At 43.3% G+C, this 14,817-nt stretch overlaps 1 long non-coding RNA gene across 1 annotated transcript; it reads right to left on the reverse strand.

The window, feature by feature from the left end:
- Window positions 1–3,278: 3,278 nt before the first annotated feature.
- On the reverse strand, window positions 3,279–4,406 carry LOC118170226. Its single transcript, XR_004752581.1, has 2 exons — window positions 4,187–4,406; window positions 3,279–3,588 (listed from the first exon to the last, which is right to left on the reverse strand). It is a non-coding gene; the product is annotated as an uncharacterized LOC118170226 (long non-coding RNA).
- Between the last annotated feature and the right edge of the window lie 10,411 nt (window positions 4,407–14,817).

A 14,817-nucleotide genomic window follows, 5' to 3' on the forward strand; every position in this document is an offset into this window, starting at 1 on the left:
CAAGCAGATGCAGCATGTTGCCCCCCATTTATTAACGGACAGTCTCAGATCTCCCCCTCATTCACCGTGCAAGACACTTGTGTTTCCAAAGAAACCTTTCGCTACCCACCTAGCCTGCTCTGCTCACCGTCTGCTAACCAAGAACGTCAGCTTTCCAAGAGCTCAGCTGAAGAACCAGTGGCTATGACAGGCTTTGCTGCCAAGCAAGATCACCGATTAGCAAATCGCTGAAATGGCACAGGTACCGCGTTTATTCTTGCTTACGCAGACCTTTTCTCAGGCCTACTGCCAGCCTACCCATCTTGTCGAAGGAACAGGTTGGCAGTAGTTTTGTACCTCTGGACATTTATTCTGGCTAATTTAGCAACTGATCTTCTTCTGCCTGGTGCTTTTGCAATAAAGTCCCAGTTGAGGCTTCCAACTGAGAGCAGTTTGCATAAGTTCCTGAATCTCCGCTTTGCAATCCTAGCATCTCGTTCCTTTAGATGAACACGAAGATTGCTCCTAGCGATACCTGAACCTAAAATGAACCAAAAATGTATTACAACTTTTGAGCTTGCCAGGCAGCGGAGGAGAAATTCACACCAATCCCAGCTCTCAGAACAGCTGTTGCGACAAGGTGATATTGCTAAGGAGTCTCAAATAGAAGCCAAGGCAAATACTCTCCCTGCAAGGGTTCTGCTGTGTTTTGCAGTCTCCAGCTGGAGTCTAATTGCAATTTAAGCCAGCACACAAATGCCCCAGCATTTTCCACTTCCAAAGTTTTTAAGGAATTTGAGAAAATTAAATAGTAAATCATAACCACCTAGATTTTCTTAGACCCAACATGGATTCTCCAGAGATGTAGTAATTTCTTTATCTGTTCAGCTGAATTTAGTGAAGCACTTGTTAAAATAGTGAGATACTGAGAGTACAATACTTCATTTCACATATTTCCCACGATACTCTATTTCTCAGAAAATACAGTATATGCTGGATGTATGTGAACATTTTGTGAACTGGATATATGGGAATATGTGAAGTAGTGCACAGTCTTCCACAGATACACGTTATTTAAAACCACTTCTCATTCGAGCTTCTGTAATTCTTTCCCATCTCTCAGCCAAATATCCCCAACAACATCCTGGTACCAGATGAGTGACACAACCGCATCCGTGCTTGCTGCCTGGCTGCCTTCCACCACTGGGGGTTTACAGGCTGCTGTTAAAGGTACTGTACGTATAGGCTGATTCAGACAAACGCAGAGTCAACCTGTTTTCCGGCTGGAGCAGAAAGCCATTTGGACTGGCCTGTGGCTGCAGGACAGCAAAGGCCAACTCAGCTGGCTGCAACGGGGAGAACCTGAAAGCTGGACTTGCAGAAAGGAAATGTCACCACCAGCTGGGACTGGCGAGCGGAGAATTAATTCATCTTGCTCACAGAGGTTGTCTTGGGACAGCTGGGAGAGCACACCCGAGGCTGCACTAGCTTAAGATAATGGCTTTTTAAAGTGACATGTGCTCTGACAGCGTGCTATATCATGCGGTGTGTGGTCTCGACTCATTTTAACCATGACAGTCTAAGTTTGAGCAAGAAGAGCGTTTAGAGATCTGCCCATCAAAATGCAGTACATGTTAAAACAGAATGGAGGCCTCAGGTAAGCACGTGCATGCCCTTTGCACAGAATTATGGACATGAGAAGCTGATGAGATAGAAACAGCACTACAGCCTACCAAATCTGTAACTCCTCTGAGATCATTTCAGGCATTTTCCTTATTTTGTTAAAACAAACTTTACAGGAAGAAATTCTGAGGTTGCAACATGCATCATTAGTAAGCTACTTCATCTCTACTCCATTCACTTAATCTGTGCTCCTCTGCTAAGATCATCTTGGGACATACATTTTATTTGGTAATTGATGCTATGAAGCATGAGGGAAGGCATTGGTTTAAAGTCTCAGTTTGCATTATTTGCTCCATACATTTGTCATTATAGTTAAAATTTATAACTTGTGATGCTTTTTTGAATGTTCCAGATACAAATATAAACTGAAATGTACACAGGAGGATCAAGGAAGCTCTTCAGCTACAGACCCGAAGAAAACAGTTTTGTTTTGTAACAACTTGAGAAGTTCCAAAAAGTCATTTCCATTCTGCTTTGGAATAAAAGCAGGACATTTATAGTATTTCACAACAAAAACAGATAAAGAAAAATACACAAAACCATGACTTTGAGCTTTCTAACTGCAGGAAGGGATTCACAAATAGTTTTACAATCAGGGCATTACCTGAGGATGCATGAGATCCACAAGACTCAGGGCAAAACTCTTCATTCCAGTTTACATTGAATTAAACAGATCTGGGAGAGAGACAGCATTTGACGGTACCCAGGCCACTATCACAGGCACTAAACCCTCTTTCTCATTCCTCTTTCTTTTGCAGGCAGAACTATGTAGTGCACTTCATTAAGTCATGTATTGCAAACAAGGCTGAAAGTCTCCATCCAAAAAAAAAAAAAAAAAAGTGACAAATCTTCCAGTTAGTTTTGCTACAGTGAAACAACTTGATTGTGACATGTTTCACTGCAATTAATGTTGCTGGAATGAGTTGGGTTAGGTATATCAAAATAAGCCTTCTCTTAGCAATTTGTTTTATCTGTGTGTCTTGAATTATCTGTTCTGGATAAATGGAACAATTACAAGATCAGTTTCCGCTTTCACATAGCTACTGGAAAAAATCCTTTCATTAATAAAAATGGAAGTTTTAGTCTGTGATTTTATTTACTTTTTTTGGACCAATATTAGTAGTAAAGATTGAGTCTTGATCCCTTTCCTATTATCATTAATATTACCACCATTACTATCATCAGGCAATATTGCCTCCCAGTCAGTGTCACCAATCTGGGACAGGGAAGCACCAACTTTATGTTTAAAGCATCGCCTATAATTTTCCTGCCATAGAAGTAACAAGTACCAAAATGAAGAGTATAAGGAACAAGTTTTGTAAACATGAGCACTGCCTGACATCTTAAATTCAGCAGGGACTAGCCTGCTTCTGTGTTGTGATTTTCCATTTGATTATGACGCATTCTCCATCTCAGTAGACCACAACCTTTTGCTCTCATCATGTTCTAACAAGTGCTAAACTCATTTGTATTATTGCTTTAATATCATATGATGTCAATGGTAATAGCTTAATCAATCCATACCTTTTCTTGTCTGGTCACACTAACACTCAAATGAATTCTGGGACTTTAATTAAAAGATCAGTTTTCAATGAAGTGTTTTTTTTTTTTTTTTGAAGCTTTCTATTTTTATTTCTTCTTGAAATTGCCTTTCCAAAAATGTCACTGCAAGTGGAAACCAGCAGAAACAAAGATCATCGTGAAATTATGAATATAATGAAATCATACTGAAGATATGAAACCAGGATGCATCTCAGGCACTGTGCTATTTCCCTGACTGTACTCACCTAGCCAGGGCTGACTCGCTGTATGGATTCAAGAAGGAAGCAAACACCGGTGGTGAGGCACTGTTGTGACCCCGGATTTGTGCCTGATCCTCAGGATCAGGTTGGGGCCATTGCAGGTTTAGTTCCTGTGCACTGGGCTCTGAAAAAAACAGTGACAGACAGCTCCTGAGCCCTGACTCCCCACCTCTGCACTGAAGTGCACAAAATCAAAATGTTCAGAGCAAACAGAGGCACACTCATGGGGCACGAGAGTCAGGCAGCAGCTGGCCACAACCCAAGTCCTTTTGGCCAGGGAAGATTTCTTGCATTTTTCTTTTAATTGAACTTACCCCAGTTTTGCTGTCACTTGCATTTCAAGATTTTTGGTGTCTTCAGGATTACAATTATTCCAAGCTAACTTAGAGACTGGGGGAATGGAAATGCAACTGAAACACAGTGGAGCTTTGCGTGGCAGGTGCAGCCAGGGTTACTGGTCATCTGAGCAATAACTACAGGAAAATATCCAAACTAGGCCTAGAAGGGCCTATTGGTCCGTTCCTCTGCCTCAGGGGAGGAACATTTTCAGCCAGACAACTCCTGACAACCTAAACATCTTTAAGAGCTTCCTCTACAACTCTTCTGAACTGATATCTTTTCAAATTACTATACTACAAGCTTTCAAATTGATGGGTTTCCTTAAATCTAACTTCAGCATATTAATACTTATCCAAGAGAGACTGACATGGAGACTTACCTACCTGCTTTCAGCAAGCCTTTAAACATTTTGAAGATTCTCTCTTCCTCCTTTCAGTCTTACCAGATAAGAGAACTTTGGCAACTTCAGAGCAATTGATACTCCTGTCAAAAAATCAACTGTGCTATCAAAAAAACCCACTTACTCCACCTCCACCTCACTAATGTAGGCTCCTCATCCCACATTCAGTAAAGCAAAGCTCATCTTCACACAAGACAGCCCATATCCTGACACCATTCATAAACATCGCAGTTGGCACTCATAGCACGCGGTGCATTTAAAAATAACTTCAGAAAGGCTGTTCAAATAGATGCAAAAACAGGGAGCCCCACTGCCTTCTTCTTCACTCAGCGAGCTCCCCAGGTGCACGTGAAACGGAGGCTGGAGAGCTGAGAGGAGAGAGGGCTTGCCTCGGTTCCTGGAAATCATGTCAGAGCCCTGGTTATCAACACGAGCATTTAATTCACACAGCCTCATTGAGAGGTTGAAATACAGCATGCTGCAGCTGAAGGCCGTTTCCTAGTAGGTGTCTAACACGGTTTGCTGTATGGGTGTGTGTGGGGATAACCAGGCTGCTCCCCATCACTTCCTCTTGCCCAGGATTCATTATTTTAATAGGATGGAGCCTGACAAACATCAAGCAAAAAAGGTGCTTTGAAACACTGAACTAGACATTTTGAGATGCCTTTAAGTAAAAAAACACCTCTAAGATCTCTAACAACAACATTAGGGTTCTGCTTTGAAGACTTCAGAAATGCTGGGACCTTTGGAGCTTGCGGAAGTGGACCTGAGCTCAGGACTTGTCTGAGGGCTGCAGAAGTGCTGCGCCTGCTCAGACTCAGGGTTTTTAACCTGTTCTCTCAAGATGCTGTAATTGATAGATCACAAACCATTTTACCCTGGTGGACACACATCCTTGTACCTGGAACATTCCCAGAAGCATCATCTGTGGCAAGATTTTATTATGATAATTGCAAAGTTACATTAGACTGTGTGGAGTCTGTGTAGCAACGTTAAATTAAATTTCTCATTGGCTTCAAGGCTTGCTATCTGTAATTAGTGGCTTCTGTTCTTTATTACACTGATCAGTAGTGCAGCGCTATTCATCACCACAGTCTTAGTTAATTATCCTTGCTAATGATTTTCACTGTGAAAATAATCTACGGGTCCCATTTGTAACGATTGCTTTGCGTTAAGATTATTTGCTGGTAAGGCACCACAGCAAGCTGACAAGCTGCAGGTAGGGAGTTACTTATCCCATAAGACGGTCGCTTATTTGAGGCAGTCGAGAGAGGCAAGGGTAATTTTACCATTTGGCAGCAGGTTTGTGACTACTCTGCCAGATGTGCGAGAGGGTGGGAGTGCGATGCGGTACCAGCACTCCGAGGGGAGCTCAGCTGGAGGAGACAGTAAGAGCAAAAGGAGGGGTTTCAGCACCGTCGCAGGTTTCAGCGGGCTGTGCTAATCACCACTGCTCGTCTTCTCACGGCAACCAAAAGGTGTCTTTACGGCTGAACAGCCACAGCTGCACGTAACAGAAAGGACAACACATACTCTGAACTTCAAAGCCGAGGAAGCCTGCTCTGCACCAAGGGGCTTTTGCCCTGCGGATGGGAGATTTGGGCAAGGACATGGTTTGGCCAGAGGTCAGCCGTGCTGCAGAGAACTGAGATGCAGCTGCCCCTTCCCAGGCTGGGGGAAAGGGGCACAGGAATGGGGCTGGCAGGGGAGAGCCCCTTGCTTCTTGTATGGACCCAGGTGATAGAAGATGCTTGGAAAAAAAAAAAAAGTGATCTGTCAGAGTCAAACAAGTTCTGTTTAATGATTGATTTTGATCACCTGAAACTCTCAATGTCTATATAAACCCAAGGATGAAACTTCTCATGCAATGAAAACACCAGACAGTGAAATGAAGCACCAGCAGCCTGCCTTCTGTGCTCAGTATTTTGTTCTGCGCCTGGATACAAACACATCACGCACAGTAATTCACAGCACGCTCCACACACAGCCTACTTTCAAATAAACTAATGCCATAGGGAAAGGTGAAAGGACTGGTGCAGCTGATGTTGTTTGTCTCTGGAAGACAAACAGGAGATAGGAAGCCACCACTGGTACAGGGGCTATCAGAAATCATATATATTTCACCAAGAAAACACTGAAAGAACCTGCGGGGTGTGGAGGGACAAAGCTTGGTGACAGATGCTTTTCAGAGGGAAGGTGTCTCTTGTGACTTCAGTGAGTAAATGTGAAGTCAGCTGTAAAAATACAGGGATAAGAGCAAGAACGAGGCTGACACTGGAGCAGAACAGCTCCAGGCCCACAGCCTCCATCGGACGTGAGCCTGGGCTATCTGGCTCTTGTCACAGAGCACTGCACAGGTAGTGCTGGCTGCAAGCAGCCGCGTGGCTTTTCATGGGATATCGCAGACTTATACAGCAATAGCAAGAACCCTATGGACTATAAAAGTTGTATCTAGCAGAAATTTCCAGGGCGGGAGCTTTCAGCCTCAAGCAGGGCACAAGCCATTTTCCTGTGGAATAGAGTTAACACGGGATGCAAAACACAAAAGCGTAGTTTAGAGCTAGAAGCTCCCATAACATCGCTAACCACTGTCATCAATGACATTTAAAACTAATCTCCTAAAGTTAAGACACCAGAGCAAGTCTCTTCTGCTTCTACCCTTCCGCCTGAGCCCTGAGGACGAGCTGTTACTGCCCAGTGAGCTGGGTGGCCACACACCTGCAGCAGCCTCTTTGTGGCTAAGAGGAAGAACATCCCTCTCCTACCCCACGAGGGGGCTGAGGGCTTTAGCATGGAGTTACATCAAGCAGTTACCCCAACAGTGTCAGCCTGAAACAGGAAATGGCTTTCTCATCCTCAGCCTACTTGGTGCCCAAACCAGCAGCTTGGCTCAGGTGCTTGATTTTCCCCTCCAGAAAGTACTCTGAAATAAATATGTTTCTAGTTCTTTATGTTTTCTCTGTTCAACTGCTGGGAGCCAAATGAAGTGTGATGTTGATTTCAATCTGCTTTGCATAAAACACACAAAACAGACCTTTGCATTTCCAGCACTGGAAATAGCACAAGTGAAAACTGTTTTTCAGCAGAGGCTCAGGGTCTGCATCTCCCTGGTAACTGGTTTATTGTGTCTTTCTGACGGTAGCAAGCTGTCAAGCTTTAGTCTCCCCTCTGTGCCAGGGAGGAGCAGCAGTGTTCCCTCTCCAAGGGCTCGGGGGGCTGTGCTACCTCAGCATTGTCTGCTGAGGGGTTCCTTGGATGGATTAATTTGTGCCTTCTTGCTAAGAGTTGGGCCACACAAACAATGCCAGGCTCACAGGAGATCCACTTCAACTCAACCAGCTGAGGACAGATAGAGGGTTTACAACACTGTTTTAATTATACTGGACTTTCAGGAGGTATCAGTCCACATTAGCCCGTGGTGTGTGAAAGCGATGCCATAGTTATTTCCCAAGCTCCATCTTGAAGACTTAGCTGTTTTTTTTCCACCTCCCATAAGCACCCCTGGAAGTTTAACTTAATGCTGCTGTAGTGAGTAACCTCTAAAACATAAACAAGAACAACTTCTGCCTTCGTGGCGTAGCTTTAGCAACATTTGTGAACAATTTTGAAACACAGAAAAGTCATGAACGTATATGAAAGGATCTGAAAGCGGCGCAGGTGAAAAGAAACAACAACAGACCTATTGCAGCTCCTACGGAACTGAATTTCAAGCGTGAATTGAGTATGAACATTTGCCAAATGTTTCCTTTGTGAGAGTGGGTTGACAGGTAAGCTAGCGAACTTTCCCTTTGGAGAGAGAGGAGGGGAAGAGATGGGTGGGAGACACCAGCCTAACTATCCAGTAGCCCCCTGGTTTGCTAAGAATAAGTTCAGCACACTGTTTTGAGAGTCAAATAAGACATTTTCCCTTATAGGTCAGAACATGATGGCAAACAGCACTGAATTACAAAGCTAGGAGGGAGAGATACTCTGCAACTGTTTCTACTTGCAGTGCTCTCTAATATCTGGCATCAGAGCCTGAGACTTTTTAATGGCCTTTCCTAAATACCATATGCTGTAACATCACAGAGCATAAAAGAGGGCTCAACAATGCATTTAATAACGCTCAAGTAGAACACTGGTTAAATTTTAATAGCTAGTCCTAAATCTTTGATTTTTACCAGATTATAGTTGTACCTGTACAGCTGAAAGTTTTCTGCATGTTAGTACAATTTCAAGGGGTCCATTCCCTCCTAGTTCTAGGATCAAAAGGCCAGAAGGAAGAATTATAGATTGCATGTCAAGTTCATGCCTTCCTGAAAACCCTCATAATTAACAAAACCTTTTACCCCATCTCTCAAGCAGTGTCAAAAACCATGGAACATAGTTAAGCTGTCCTAACTCCGTTAAAAAAACAGTGTAAAGCTTTCAGCTAGTCATTAAGTCCTAGGTGCTTCACCCCTTGGTAACGCGAGAAAAGCCCTTGATAAACTTTCCTTGTTTCATCTGTTTTTATTTTGGTTTGCTATTGGCAAAGGGTTTCGCTACTCCCCTAACATTACGCAAGACCAGCTCATCTGCTGACAAGTATATAGGTTGCCAAAAGTAATGATAAAGCAAGGGGGAAATGGTGCTTAAAATGTTGCCGATATTTACAGCTTCGTTATTTATCAATAAATGGCAGGTGTGTATAAATACATTAGATCTGAGTGTTTCCAAAGACAACTGGGGGCTTCCATTACTGATAAGTGAAATGAAAGGGGTTCTCTGTTAGATAGCCAAGATATATTGGCTGAGAAAGTTATTAGCTTTCCCTCTCCTAGCATGTCATGGAAGGAGGCTGCCATTGACAATACAGCAGATGAAAACCTATGAAAGGAGACAAGGTGGAAAAACAGCAAGCAGGCAGCAGACAATCTATTTACTGCAGGGGGTCTAGCGACTGTAGCAGTGTCACACATCAAATCACTGAATACAGTCAGCATCCACCTACCTGCAGGGAAATGATAACCTTCTCCCCCTCCACCCCCCCTTCTCTCCTTGTTATATCTTTAAGCAAGTACTTTTGAGCTGGATCTAGCGTGCGAGTTTAAAAGAACAGCAGAAAGCAGCTCATATTTAAGCGGGACCAGGGCAATTAATTGATCTTCCTCTGGTCAACGCATCTTGCTTAGCAACTTTGAAGATATTTAGCAAGGCTGCATGCTGGAAGGTGGGCAGAGGGGCGTGATCCTGGCAGAGCTTGCTCTCTGCATGGGGGAGCCGGTGCTGAGCGAGCCTTGGGGCCCCCGCACTGCTCCTGATGCAGGAGCTCACCCTTCTCTGCTGGGTTTTCTGAAACACACATGAAAATATTGCTAGCAAAATGAGGAGCTAGGTAATGAGAAAGTCTGGAAAGTGGAAAAGCAAAAGGGACAGAATATTTTACTGAGAGTAAGCCTGAAACTTCTCAGCCAGGAAACACCGTTAGCTTACAGAAATGAGTGGCATTTTAATTTTTCATCTTCAGAGGAGCAAGAACCTCGTGGAAAGGAGCAAATATCCTCCCCTGCTTAAACTCTTACTTGGAATCAGAACAAGCTGTTTCTGCACATGAAGAAGCACACACAAGCCACAAAGCTGGCATCCCGCTCAGCTGCAGTAAGCCTGCACATCTCTGCAGAAGCAAGTGCAGCACTGCCAGCTCCCACCAGCTGGAGAGCTGTCCCAGGCGTTTGCACCCTGGGAAGAGCATAGCATCCCGCGCTTTAAACAGATTTCCCTCTTCAATATTTCATTGAACTCAGACAGTTCAGCATCATGTCTCTCTAAAGCCAGGCTGGTGATGGCAATTATTTTCCCAACTTCCTCTGATACCATAAACTCCCAATTACAGCTTCATTGCAAGACTGGCCCATAGGATTAACTCAGCTGCTGAGGGAGGAAGGCTTTATTCAGACTACAAAGGTGTCCTTATTTGAGACCAGATGCAGCGAGTTAAACCACAGAACCTAGACTGCATTAGTACAGTGAACATTTTTATATCACGATAAAGTTTGTTTTTTTTTTTTGAGAGTCCAATTCCCGTTCAGAGTTTCTTGTTCAGCAGCAGGTTTGTTGGATTTTCTGCCCCGTCCCGCCATGACGAAGGGCTGACAAAGGACTGAGCCCTGGTACCCACCTGGCACTGTAAGTGTAGAGGGAGCTGGTGGTGCAACACACCAAGAGACTCCGTCATGCCAGCTGCCTGGCTGCCACGCTGCTCGGCAGCCTTATCAGATGGCATAAACAGAACAGATCAGAGCTTGCCTTTGTCTCGTGCTGCCTTCTTGCTTCCCAAATGTTACCTTCGTCCTTTCAAAGGTTTTAGATAAGCGTTCATTGGGAGTGTAATTCTTGGTACTGAAAGTGGTTTAATGTGTGTGGAGAAAAAAAAATAGGCTTCGCAGTGATAAGGTAATAGCATATTTGAAGTTACATTACAAATTATTAGCAGCCCATTAGTTATTTTCTCTTCAAAAAGCCTTCAATGCGAAGACCTTGGACATTAATCCTTATTATTGCTACATACACTACACACATAAGAAGGCTCTGCTTTAGTGAATTGTACTGTTAGATTTTCTATGCTTGTATCGAATCAGCTTATTTTTGTCCTGCCAGGTCTCCTTCCTTTGTTCTGAATTAAGATCTAATAGGACGTAATGTAGACAGAATAGCACATTGTCATAATAAATTGATATTTAATAGTATATGGATTGGTGCTAGGGATTCATATCCATCTTCTGTCAGTTGTAGCAGACATCTGAAACAGAAGCAGGGTATCCAAGCCTTAAAAACAAAAACATCCTCAAAATGAGACACTGGAAGTCCGCATGCTTATTGTGTTCCAAAATAGGATTCTTCAGATCCTTGTCCTCTCCTGTGCAAAGGTCCTGGTGTCAGGACAGCAACGTAGGAGCTGTCACCAGAGCAAAAGGGCCCTGAAGGGAGCCGGTGGATCGGCCCCACCACAGGGCACAGCGGGGTGAGCTCCTTTGCCTTGGGCAGCTGAATACATTTCCCCAGTTCAGTGAGGCAGGAATGGGTGTGCGCAGGGCAGGCCCAGTGTTCCCCCACAAGAAGACCCAGATGCCTGGGGAGCAAAATTTAGTTTTAAGAATGGGGTTAGAGCCAGATCTCTCTTATTAGGCTTATGTTTTTATTTCTTGTAGCTGCAATAGAAGCCTTACAGCTCCTTCAAGACGCAGAGGCATCAGGATAGGAGAGCAACATGCTAGCAGAGGAATTAGGAGGCCTGCAGCATGGCTTGCTTTGTTAAGACGACAGAAGGTGCCTAAAAATGAGAGCAGTCATGGCCAAAGGAAGCACCAGCAAGCACTGGGACATTTCCCTCCATGATTTGTGCTGTCTCCCATATTGTTTCCCTGCCATGGTTGTGCTGTGGGATCCTGGACACTTCAACCAGTTGACGGCAGAGGTAATTACAGATTTGGCTGGACCACTTTTCTCCTAACCTTAACTGCCACGAGATTTTATGCAAAGAAATCACAAATATTTATGGGGAAGAAAAAAAGAAAACAGTAAGTGTTCACAATGGGTATTCTGAGCATCTCCATCCTGTCTTCTGCTGCTGCAATTTTGCCAAGTGGCAGCGCTCTCAGTAACATCACTGAACCAAGCTAATGCCACCTTCCCTGTTCACAGATAGAGAAGGTGCTGGGCATGGCGCCATCCAGCCATGGGCACACTCCAGTCTCACAAAAATACACAAAATATTCCAGTATAAAAACATCATGCTTCTTATTTGAAGAGAAATTCTACTTCAGACTGTATTTTCTAGCAGAAAGAAGAGGCTGAGAAGGCTTATAAGTGATTTGGCCTGGCAAGTAATGTATTTACAAGGGTTTTGATGGCATTAAAACTAAAAAGTGTTAAAATACAGAAAATATTTACTTGTCACAGAAATATGAAGCTGTTTCTGTAGTTTACTTATTTTAAAGGCTGCCATGTTAACAGATAACTTCTAAACTTTAATGGAAGTCTGTCACATCATTAGATGGCATATCTACAACTCCGTGATAGACCCAAATTAATTTAAAACTAATGACAGAGCTACACAATCATTTATTCCACAGTCTTTGATAGAGAGGCAGAGATGCCTGTCAAATATTACTTTGTGGAAACAATTTTCTTTCTTGAAAAGCCATTTTCCAAGATAAACTGAAGTATAAATGACTGAGTAGCAAAGTATTTTCCTATACAATATTTTCCAAATGCACCTTCCTAATGACATACATCTTTTTAGTATTTTACTGTGCTTCTCTGAAGCTATTGATTATGACGACATGAAATTTTAGAACGTCTCGTATTTAAGTTGAGATGTGCAGAACGTAGGCCCTATAATCTGAGCTAATACACCAGATCTCTTGCTGGGGAGATGGACCGCTCTTACTGCTTCTGAAAAAGCAACCATAGCTAAAAACATTCCAGTGACCAAAAGCTGTTTTAGCTGAATGACTGGCAAATACAACTGGTGACTAAGATTGTTTAAATAGTTTGTGCTTGGCTTCAGAACGACAATAGCCTTAAAATGCATATTGAAATACATTAGCGTGCACAATTTAAGTCACAATTAGAAAGTTAGATCCTTTTTCCAATGCTTTTGCCATTTGATTGTTTTCCGTTTTAGTAAGACTACATAAAAGAGAAGAGAAAACATAGCAAATGAGGCCAAATAACTTCCCTCTTACAATCAAGTTGGAAGTTATAACCCCATTTATGAGAGACTCCCATAGCCTGGTTAGCAGATTTCTCTGCTTTTCGAGAAGCTCTGCATCTCCTCAGTAGATAAATCAAATGACAGGCCTTTCTTTCAGCTGAATTTGGCAGTCTAACACTGCCAGGAACATTAAAAATCTTTTCTCATGAAGTCCAACAAAAGAGTCCAGAAGAGCAGCACCAGTAATGTATCCGGCTACTAAAATATTCCACTGATTCTAATACATATAACTAAGTGACGGTGATGCTCTTGTATCAACAGCTAAGAAATGGCATATAATGATCTGTGCTTTCAGAGACGAAAGAAAAACATGTGTAAGTGGTACCAAGCGAAAGGAGGACGACATGGGGAAGTTAAGTGTTGCTTAGCAAAGATGCATTGGTGTTATTTGTATGGATGACACGCTTTACCTACTTTGAGAGAAGAATCACTTTTCTGCATACCAAGAAAAAAACTAAAGGCTTTACCAGGAAGGATACCGATGCACTGCTGGCAGCTTCATAGCAAACTGGTGCCCCTTGAACTCATTGTTGGATACAGAGCAACTATTTGTGGACATAATAAAAAATAGCTTCACTCAAAGCACTAGTTTTGTTTTATTTATCTTTCTTTTATAATGACTAGAATTACATAGCAGGGATGTTTGGAAAAGCACACTGCTCTCTTCTGCTTTTTCTTTAGCCAATTGGTAAATTGGTGTCCTGCCCCCTATTTTTCTCCAAATTTTATTTTTTAGACTACTACAGCAGCTTGCTTCTTCCCTTCTTTGGCTTTTGTTTTGTGCCCTTGAACATTTACTAAACGGGGGTTGTGTCTAAGCATTTTGAGGATCTGGACACACCTTTCCAGAGCTGCTTAGACCCCGTAACAGAAATCCTTCTACGTGCTAACCGAACACAATGCAATGAGATCTTACCAGCATGCCATGCAAAAAGGAACAGACCTCTTGGGCATTTGTCTGAGGTGACAACATGGATTTGGTGCAGGTCACTTCACTGGGGACTGGCTGCCACATTTGTTTGTTGTTACACGAGACGTCCGAGCCTGCAGCAGCTTGGTGCACTGCACATGGTTGTCACTCGCGCACCTGCTCTGAGGCAGCATCAAGCATTTACCTCTAGTATTTTTTCTTCACTGCAATTAGGCACCTGGTAGTTTAAAATAACATTACCTCCCCTCCTTGGCAGGGCATAGCATAGACCAAGATACATCAACACCAGTGCTTATCCAGACTTACACTGGTGTGAACTGTCACTGAATTTTTCTTTCATTAAGTTACACAGAACAATGGCAAGAACCATCACGTCCAGCCCATTTGGCACCACTGTCCTTACCAGGCCAAGGCTTGCTGTAAAGCCTGCAGAAACCCACAGGCTGGTACTGAACCTGCCAGGCTTGTAGGAGAGGGCAGGGTGTGGGCGTAGGTGCGACCCAGCAGCAGTGGTTTGGGAGGAATCCACTTCCACTGTCATTAGGGGCAAAGTTCAGTGTAATGGCCATGACTGTACTGCTGCAATGCACACACCTAATGACTGCCTCTGCTAGAAGACAGTGGATTTTATTCACAGCCAGCGAGGGCAGTGATGCTGGATTTTTGCATCTAAGCCACCCAAGTCACTGTGAGTTATCCCCTCGGTGCCAACATTACATCAACACAGTACTGCATATCAAAGTAGGAAATAGCTCACGGCACTCCAAACCTAAAAGACAGTAATATGGGAGACTCCTCTCTTATGGCCAAGCAGCAGCAACACACTGACCCCACATTAAGCACTTCCTACTGGCTTCACTCCTTTAACAATTCATAGGGTACCATGGGCTGAAGCAGGTGGTGCAGAAAAATATGCTATTCATGGACAGAAAATGTTTTCATATTC

The sequence above is a fragment of the Oxyura jamaicensis genome, chromosome 7 (assembly GCF_011077185.1).
Source record: "Oxyura jamaicensis isolate SHBP4307 breed ruddy duck chromosome 7, BPBGC_Ojam_1.0, whole genome shotgun sequence".
NCBI classification, from domain to species: domain Eukaryota; kingdom Metazoa; phylum Chordata; class Aves; order Anseriformes; family Anatidae; genus Oxyura; species Oxyura jamaicensis.